General features: G+C 38.4%; 2 pseudogenes across 2 annotated transcripts; both read right to left on the reverse strand.

Moving 5' to 3' along the window:
* Nucleotides 1-3767: 3767 nt before the first annotated feature.
* On the reverse strand, nucleotides 3768-4617 carry LOC149053622 (uncharacterized; annotated as a pseudogene). Its single transcript, XR_016187757.1, has one exon. The product of XR_016187757.1 is annotated as an uncharacterized LOC149053622 (transcript).
* Nucleotides 4548-7932, reverse strand: LOC149053623 (uncharacterized; annotated as a pseudogene). The gene is made up of 5 exons (XR_016180027.1): nucleotides 6737-7932; nucleotides 5886-6277; nucleotides 5692-5783; nucleotides 4965-5042; nucleotides 4548-4563 (listed from the first exon to the last, which is right to left on the reverse strand). The product of XR_016180027.1 is annotated as an uncharacterized LOC149053623 (transcript).
* Nucleotides 7933-10085: the final 2153 nt, after the last annotated feature.

The following is a 10085-nucleotide window of genomic DNA, read 5'->3' on the forward strand; positions in this document are numbered from 1 at the left end:
ATTAACGCCTGTATTTTTCCGAGAATTCTTTCGTACAAATCGGTGAGTTTTTTTTTTATTTTCAAATTAAGATCGAGGAGCAGGGTCTTCTCTGATCACGCTGGTATGAAAAATAGGTTTCAGATGAAGTTTCCATATTTTGGCTGTGAACTAACTAAAATTTACACTTTCGATCGCTGTCCACACCGGTGATCTAGCCAAAAATCATTTCCGGCTTGTCGCGACGCAAAAAAAAGTGAATTGGAGAACAACTAAACTATTTTTATAACATGTGTCCTAAAACCCTTTTCATGGGCAAAAAAAAAAAAAAATCAAAGAAAACTTTTTTTTGAAGGGAAGTCGAGACGACCGCTATTAGCGAGAGCGGCACTTAATAGACTGAAAGCCGACTCTTGTTGAAAACTTTGAATTATTGATCAGTAAGAAGTATATAAATAACTTTAATCAGGATTCAGTTTAAAACGCTTTACGTACCATGAGAAGTATGCGGTAGAAAAACTATTTCCCTAGTGCATGGAAATAGTTCCTTGAAAGTTAGAGTCCAAACCGCATTTCGAAGTCGAACTTACATGCTTTCTTCATCAGGCTACCGAAATTTGAAAAGCTCCCTGCTATTTGAATGAAGCAATTTTATAACAAATTGAAAGGAACTTGCCAATTTTGATCGTCTCCACACTGTGCGTAGTTCATGACCAGATGTTTCAACGAAAATTATCTAGAAAACGCCTTTCGATCACCTTTGTTTACTTTGTAAGTCACGCAAGCGCGCAAGCGTTTACGTAACGTTTAGGACAACTCGGCATCTATTCTCCATTTAGTTGTTATGAAAACCTAAAATCCTCAACGTAGAAGATAAAGAAAACGAAGTTTGAACGGTCGAAAGGAGATCCTGGTCAATTTTCTTAATGAGCATAGAGAGGAAGCCTACTCTTGATGAAAACTTAGGATTATTGATCAGTAAGAAGTATATTAATATCTTTAATCAGGTTTCAGTCTAAAACACTTTACGTACCATGAGAGGAATGCGCTAGAAAAACTATTTTCACCGGTGCATGGAAATAGTTCCTTGAAAGTTCAGAGAGTCCAAACTGTATTTTGAAGTCGAAGTTATATGCTATCTTCACCAGGCCACCGAAATTTGATCAGTTCCCTGGTATTTGAATTAAGCAATTTTATAACAAATTGAGAGGAACTTGCCAAAGTGTAAAACGATATGGTAAAATTGTAAGGGTTAGTTATTATTTTTTCGGTAACAGATCATACATCAATTGAAAACCTGTCGTAAATTTATGCACATCTAGACTGAAATTTGTCTATATCATTTAATTAGCATATACAGGAAGCCGAATTTGAATTATTGATCGTTAAGAAGTATATCAATATTTTTAATCAGGAGTCACTCTAATACGCTTTACGTGCCATGCATGAGAAGCATGTGGTAGAATAACCAGAATTTTCTCTAGTACATGGAAATATTTCCTTGAAAGTTTAAGGAATCCAAAGTGAATTGGAAGTCGAAGTTATATGCTATCTTCACCAGGCCACCGAAATCTGTTTAGTTCTCCAGCATTTGAATTAAACAATTTTATAACAAAGTATGAAGAACTTACATGAGCGTGAAACGATATGGTAAAATCCTAAGGGCTAATTATTATTTGTTGTAAAAGATCACATATCAATTGATGAGATATCGTTGATTGATATATATTTGGTCTGAAATTTTTCTTTACCATTTAATTAGCAGGAAGCCTCACTGAAAACTTTGAATTATTGATCAGTAAGAAGTGTTTTTTTTTTATCTCCTTCATGCAGTTTTCAAGTGTTTACATTTCGATATCTCATATCTAAAACAGTCGAATCATATTACACCAAGGTAATTTAGTGTTATCGACTGATTTTAAAGCGTAAATTGGCCACCGTAAAGAGTTTAAAGGCTGACCTTTCGAGCGTAAAGTTGTTAATCATCTCATGATAGGACTCCGCCTGTGATGAACAAGTTAATGTGTGTCTTGATAACAATTCACCCAAGACACAAGCTAAAACTTTTTCCCAATCCGGTATTTTCGAGGAAAAAAATGATCTTTACTGCATTCTGAAGCAGGTGTGAAAGAATGCCATGGGGATACGAGGGAGATGGCAGCCTTTAGCGTAACATGACCAAAAATGAACCGAAAATATAGTTCATCTGAAAGCTTTGAATGCTATTCCAGAAAAAATATCCAGTTTACTATATAACTAGTAACATGATAATAATTATGTCACCTTGGTCTGCAACAGCCCGGCAATGAAACCATGAGAAGAAAAGAACAGACGCAAAACCAAAGGGAAGCATCGTGAAAAGGAAGCATTGATCTTTCAAATACATCATATACAACTGAAATATATACAGCGACAGACGCTTCGTTAACTGCTGACGATTTTAGGATGTTGCGCGACTAGACATCAAGGTTTTGGGTCCTAATTCAACGACCATTAGAAGACCACTGCCCTCGTTTGTTTCTGTAACGCAAAGCAGTAAATTTTTAATGTTATTTGGCTTTTTCAGCGTAATAAATTATTTAAAGCGTGGTTGTCTATGCCGCCTAGGATAGATCAGTTAACAACCCACGCTCACGATTTTGAAATGTGATTGTTTGGCATATGCTTTTTTTCGTTCGAGAAACATTCAGGCGCAATTCCCAACATCTTTCATGTTAATTATCTGGTTTCTCTTCCAAATAACCAGTTCTAGAGGTAGTTAACGCCAAAAAAGATTACATGGTTCATTATTTTCTGCGATATTACCCGTTTATACCAATGGAATGAGACGAGGTGTTCTCCTGAAATGAAACGTTAAAACAAGATTGTTTATTGGCAGAAAATGCTATAGAGACGTTGCATTTGTGCGTTTTGTTGTTAATATCCGACGTTTTATATGTATTGTTAGAAAACAAACAGATAATGGGCACTATTGGTCCTGCAGGTATCGATTTAGCGGGTGAAATGTAAACCTTGATTTCCTTTTTAACTTTTCCCATGTTTCAAATGCAAGTGTTTCCCGTTTTTTCCTCTTCTTTTTGTGGTCTCTTGTTTGTCCATAAGCCTTTACACGTGGATACTCTAGATCTAGTAGTTTTGCATACACTATTTTCGGAAGTATAAGCCGTTGACATGTCCATATTGGAAAACTCTGTTTCAGATCTCGAGAAATTTCTTTCCATGAGAATCCCACTAAATGAACTCTAATGAATTTTCTACTACATTCAAACAACAGCTAAAAAAGGAATATGATTTACATTATTGTGGAGGCGGACAAGCCCGAGTAGTATTCCTGCATTTATAAACATAGAAGGAGTCGACTTAGATTAAATTTAATTTATGTTTAAAAAAACATTGAGGTAAGATGCATGTTACATATCAAGCGTAAAGATTTATATTTTGTTCACATCGTGATTGGTTTACTCTAGATACTAGAAATATAGTTCTCAATCTACTTTTTGGAAGACAAACAGATGACACAGATATTGTACTCTTTCCACAACGCGCTACAAACAAGAAAGTACAATATACGGGGCCAGGCAAAGAAAAAATCTGAAAAAAGTCTGCCATGTCAGATGACGTCACCGAGTCTCAGCAGCGAAATTTGCATACGAATCCCATAATATTAACAACATCTTGTGGACGACATAAGGCTATCTATTAAAGGTAAAAACTTTTCAAAATATTGCAATGTAACGAAAACGCATGGCAGGGTTCCAACTAACCCCTTCCACTCCCCATGTACCACAGTGAGGGTATAAGTTTTTATTTACGTTTTGAAAATTAAACTTGGATAATAAGGTGACAAGAAACAGGTAACATCTTTCTTTTCAGCGGTCTTCAGTTCTGAACTAAGTTTGAAAAAGAAAGATCTTATAATGTTTTAACGGATCCATAAGTTCAACGAGTAGGACTAGGATGGAGCTTTATTTTTTTCACCATCAAAACCAAAGTCATATTCAGTTTCACTACCACCATCTTCAACGAAAGAAGCAGCGGCAGTTTCTGTGATCCCAATCCCATGATCAGCACGTGCACAGCTACCTCCTCCACCAATCATCATCACTGATCCATCCCCACTACCATAGTCACACCAGAAGCCGATCTTGTCAGCACTTAGCTTTGGATGCTTCCACTGCAATCAGCCTGTTGAAACCCGTCTGTTGACTTGTACTGTCCGCCATATTGAACCGTACAACTTCCCAGACACCGATTAATGGCCCAGACTTTGCCATTTCTAAAGTCGCCATAACTTGTGATTTTAGATCGGAATGTTTGTCCACCCAAACAGTTACCTGTGGTCTGTAACAGAGGGGTGTGACTAGGGTCGTCAATACGCGTGACCTTAAATTCGCTTCCTCTGACCAACCAAAATGCTGGTGAGATCATGTCAGTGTTTCTAAAGGGCCTCTGTGTCCTTCCAGTGGAAACTTGACGGTCGTACCACCAATGGCCAGTGTCAGCCATCCAGTTCTTGACGTCATTATTTAAAAAGCGGGAAATAAGAGTCCAGCCTCTACCGTCTGTTGTCAATTCGCAGTAGACCTGCAGTAAAAAAAAAAAAAAAAAAAAAAAAAATGAGTGCTTCACTGATACCGAACCGTGGAAAAATGCATTGTTTCATGTCTTAAAAATATATATATTTTAACAATTTAAATATTTTGTTACAAGAACATTAAAAAAGATTGTAAGTCTTGAGCTCGGGGAAGAAATAGAGAAACATCTTTTTTCGTCTTGTCACAAGCGTAGGAAAAAGAAAATTTCTGAGTCCCCATGAGGAATGGAACTTCAGACGTTCGGATCCCGCGCTCCAATGCTCAACCAGAGACACTTTGATTAGAAAGGCTTATTAAGGAGTTCCTATATAACATGCGTTCTGCAGACCTCTAGGGTCATCAGTGTCTTGAGCGTCATGTTTTTTGAACTGCGTAATGGGCCTTACTCACCATAGAGTCTCTGTTGCTCTCTCTCTCTTTGCATCATAGTTCTCGTCTGAAAGTTTCCAGTTGTTGCGTGAATGCAGCCTTGAATCGTTATTTTAGTTGGAGATTTAACTATTCTTATCAAGGTTTCCGACCGGCATGGCTGCATTGCCGTTATTTAGGGGAAGAATATATATTACATTTTTCTTCGGTTTAGACTTACAGGAAAGGCTAGTTGAGTGTTTTTATCGCGTACGTGGTACATCGCGGTAGTTTCGCGAGAGGGTCCGTGAAAACAAGAGGAAAAGTTCACATTGTGCTTCATTGGTTAATTTTTGACCTTTTTATGTTCGTGGAGCGATTTTGTTGTTGTTGCAAAATAATTTGTTTAAAAAGGGTTGATATGTAACGGCCAGGTGTAAGATAATGCAATATTAGCCAACATCAAGACGCCTACGAGGTCCTTCAAAGTGCCAAAGAGAAACCAGGTTGAATGAGACTCTGACCATGCGAGAGAAACCTTTTTTAGCCATGTCAACGAAATGCGTAAAGCATTCTTAGAAAACGGTCTCCACTCTCTTTGCATCATAGTTCTTACTTGGAAGTTTCCAGTTACTGCATGAATACAGCCTTGAACCGTTATTTCAGTTGAAGATTTAACTTTTCTAATCAAGTTTGCTGACTGGCTCGGCTGCATTGCCGTTATTTTGAGAGAGGAATACGTACTATATTTAATACGGATCAGACTTACAGGAAAGGCTGGTTGAGTGTTTTTAGCTCGTAGGTAGTACATCCCATCAGTTTTGCGAGAAGGTCCATGCTGAATAAGGTCACAAGAACTATCTAGAGACGGAACACAAAATTTCAAGAACTTTCAAGTCAAACTGAATAAACACATTTTTACACAGCTTGAGTTTTTGATTAAAAGTAAAAGAATGTGCTTACCATTCTAAGACTTTTGTCAAACATTTTCCTGTCCAGTTTGTCATAAACAACATGGGGAAGAAATGTGTTTTGGATGTACAGTTGAAAAGTACTCAAAGTAATAACTGTTATAATACTAGTTAATTTCGTAGCAATCACCGTGGTTATTGTTTCCGATAACCCAAAGCTGTTTGTGGCTGGACAGACGTAGTCTTCTTCATCATGTGTTTTTGCGGTATTTACTGCGAGACATCCGTCTTCCTGGAAAAACGGAGAGAACAAAGTAGACCTTTGATGCCTAGCCCATTCAACTTTAGGACGAGGCAAGCCTGTGGCCACGCAGCAGAGGGTTACAGTTGTTCCTTGTTCTACAACGACCTTCGGTGGAGGTTTGTTAGTAAACTGTGGTACCTCTAAACAAAAAGAAGATCATCAAGTTAACAAACAAAATAGGAGACCACAAATAATCTCAGATATATGCAGTTTGCGTAGGTTTTTGAAAATTGAAAATTTTGTCGCGCGCAGATTATCAATTTGAAGGAAAAGCAATAGGAAAAAGTAAGCGTCTCGCAAAAAGGATTACACTCGGTAGTATCAGAAGTTCACTTTAATTTCACTTTCCTCTAATAGATGATAAAATCACATGAAAAATGAAATAAAAAAATGATTTAGGAATAATGTTTTTGTCGCGAGGATCAGATTGGGTCGTAGTATTCGATTGAGAAATTTTTACATTCCCTTCAGTTTTATTCTTTGTCTTGCGCGTCAGGAGGGGTGACTCAGTCTATGACACATGACTTGAGAGTTGCAGACGCTGACTACCTAAATTTTTGAATACAAGGTTGGAAAGTATTTAAAGCTAAAGATTCTACCTTTTACGAGTAAACTGCCTGCGATTCTGAAAATTCCTAGACCGGTATGAGCTGTACACATATACGACCCCTTATGTGACCTTTGAACGCTTTTGATTCGAAGCGCACCGTCTTTCGCGGTAGCATCATATAGAGTGCCTCCGAGCTTACTCCATGTTATTTTGGACGACGTCTGGCCTTGAACCCAACAGAAGAATGTTGCTGTCTCGTTGATAAAGACACAATGATCTTCGGTGGAACAACACATTCTCCCTTTGGTCCCTGAATACCAACCAATCCTCTGATGCCTTTGTTCCCTTTTAAGCCAATAGATCCCTTTTGTCCGTGACGACCCTTCGCTCCAGTATCTCCTTTAATTCCGGGAGCTCCAACAGATCCTTTGTCGCCTTTGTCGCCCTTTACTCCTTGAGGTCCCACAGGTCCTCTTTTGCCACCCACGCCTGGAGCCCCAATAGGCCCCGATGGGCCTGGTGGTCCTACCTTTTCAGAGGCCCCTTTTTCTCCCTTATATCCGGGATACCCAAGGGCTCCTGCGGGTCCCGGGGGTCCTGCCTGGCATATTCTGTCTGAGGAGTTACAAACTTCAATGAACTTGTTGTTTATTTCTTGGTGGATTTGTTGTAAAGTTACAGTTCCTGCCGTTGGATTTGGAGCAATATTTCTTTTCTCTCTTTTGCGATGATCCGCTGGATGTTTTCTCATAACACTTTCGAAATCTTTGTGTGAAACAAGTGGAAAAATAATGGTCAAGAGTTTTAAATATTTTGGAAAAAAAAACATATTTATCCTGGGGTACGGGAGCTTCACTATTTGTTTTAAAACAATTTAATTCTGCATTAAACATCATCGTCTTTAATGCAAAAAGACCATTTGGTAAGTCACAAAGGACAAATCTATTGGCCAGTCATTATTGGTCGCGAGGGGTTGGGATCGGGGGATTTTGTGGGAATCACGTGGTTTTCATCGGGAACAGAGGGGAGGATCAGTGGTCACTAACAGAATGTAAAAGGGGGGCTGTAGAAAATTGACGGTCATTCATCTATGCAAATTAAGCGTCCACCATGTTGGTGCCCACCTCAGGTGTGCAAATATATTGCCATCTCTACAGTGCCCTCTCTCAAATACTTTGTTTTATGAATATTTCTGGTGAAAAAAATCCAGAATCACAAGAGAATATTCTCCTTAGAATACCTGTGCTTTTCATTTTGATTTGCAAAAGATTCCATCTTGTACATCAAAACCCATTAAAAGCCGGCCGAGACCTTAATTCCAGTTTACGTACTTCGCCTCGTGCCACCCACCAGGCGTACAACATGATTTCATTAAAGGCGTAGCAATAAGATTGTTCAGAACTAACTCTTCGAAAAAACATTTGAAGAGGGCCGTTTGAAAATCAAACAACGCCTCAAAGCAAGAGGGTGCCCAGAAAACATCACAGAAAGGTCTCTGTCAGGTATCAACTTTGCCTCTTGACAATCGGCCCTTAAACATACACAAAAGCCGAAAGGTCACGAACGTTTATTGCCTTTTGTCATAACGTACCACCCGGCAGTTAAAAATTTAAAACAAACATGGAGCATTTGAGTCTGATGCACAATAACCCCCTGCTGAAAACAAATTTTACGAAACCTCCGATCATCTCTTACCAAAGGGTAATTCCTTTAAGACATGCTTGTGAGAGCAAAAATATAATTTAAAGGAGATAATGCGACGCAACCTCGAAAGCCACCTAGGGAGTCCGTGCCGGTCTGTCTTTACCTTTTTTCTTATATCGCGTCGCCGCGACTTATCGATTGTATCCAGTTCTCTCTCCTCTCTGTTTTCAATTCTTCTTCGAAGGAAGACTAACTTTTAACAACTGATGGTATTCGATAAAATCCAATTCCTTTGTCCTGATCAGTTCTGGTGCCACAGCCGAAAACTACACAAAGAATCATTTCTACTTTTTCACTTTCACCTAACTACAAGCGCATTTGTAACTATTTGCTTGAGCACCAACATGGTGCATAGCAATCGCCGTCAAGACAAAAGTAACTTGGGTGAAAACCAAGAATAAGGGAGAAAGTTAAAATACTAAAGAGCCCGAATAAAATTTATTGTGGCACAACCATAAACCCCCGACCTTCTCCCCTCCCCCCCAGACGAAAAAATATGACTGGTTCCTTAAGATGTGTGATTTGGAAATTATATATCTAAGTATTAAACGAACTTTGTTCAACATTAAGCAGCCTAATCATACCTTTTTAAATTAATTTTCTTATTTCATCGGCTCATAACCAATTAGAACAATCCTCTCTGAATATTTCGTACAGGACCATTAAAACGTTGCCATTTCAATGATAGTTGAGATAATTTTATCAAGTCATGTTTCCGCATAAACCATCAAAGGTTATGCAATGTTATATTTTAGTCATATTAATATCCTTTCTTTACATGAAAAAGAGAAGCATCACGAGCAACTGTTACATCTTGCCAACTTGAACTTCACTTTTAGTTTGTTAAGTTTGTGTATTGTTTTTTGTAGTCTTAGGTATGTAGGTTGAGATTATGAACCCGTTGTACAACAAATACTGACCTGATCATCTTGCCAAAATGATATGGGTTTTTCACATGACTACAGCCTGTCATGATCTCCATCATATCGAAAAGTTCATGGTCAGTTCTCATCAAACATTTGGAGCTCATAAATAAACACCAGGTCAATTAAGGCGGTTTTGCCATTTTCGTCATTTCCTATTCTTCCTTACGGGGAATCGAATTATAGAAGCTAAATTAATTCATATCATACTTCAAATTAACGTTGTTTGGATCAAAGTAAATAGTTTTGTATTTGAATGTACCTGTAATCGTTTTCAGCTTGTCCTCGACGTTTTTGTCTGCTTCACTTGTCGTCTTCATGCGACTTTCAACGGCTAAAATACGCACTTCATTGATTTGCGTTCGCTTGTTGATCATCTCCATCCTCAGGAACAGCGCAACAATCAGTAGAATTGAAATAAACGAAAGAACCGATGAGCTCTTTCGAAAGACGTCGTCTGTCCTTTTTCTGTGAGCTCTCTATGTAGAGTCCATTGTAGCTTTTCGGGACTTTCGGGCTCTTCTACTGAACAACGTTTATAATAAACGTGTAAGAAAACTGACGTACTTGTTTTCTTCCCCTGAAGATTTGCACTTCCCGAGTGACTGAAGTGGCTAAAGTTTCCTGTTTATCTTATTCCTCTGTCACGAATGAGTTACTTGTAAACGTAATACGCTCAGGATTGGAGACCGGAAATCTGTCTGTTGACCTCAAATTGACTAGAGTTGCATAACGTGGGTTTCACCTAAGGTGTTCTCTTATTTTCAATTT

Source organism: Pocillopora damicornis, chromosome 1 (assembly GCF_964200805.1).
Source record: "Pocillopora damicornis chromosome 1, jaPocDami1.2, whole genome shotgun sequence".
Classification (NCBI taxonomy): Eukaryota; Metazoa; Cnidaria; class Anthozoa; order Scleractinia; family Pocilloporidae; genus Pocillopora; species Pocillopora damicornis.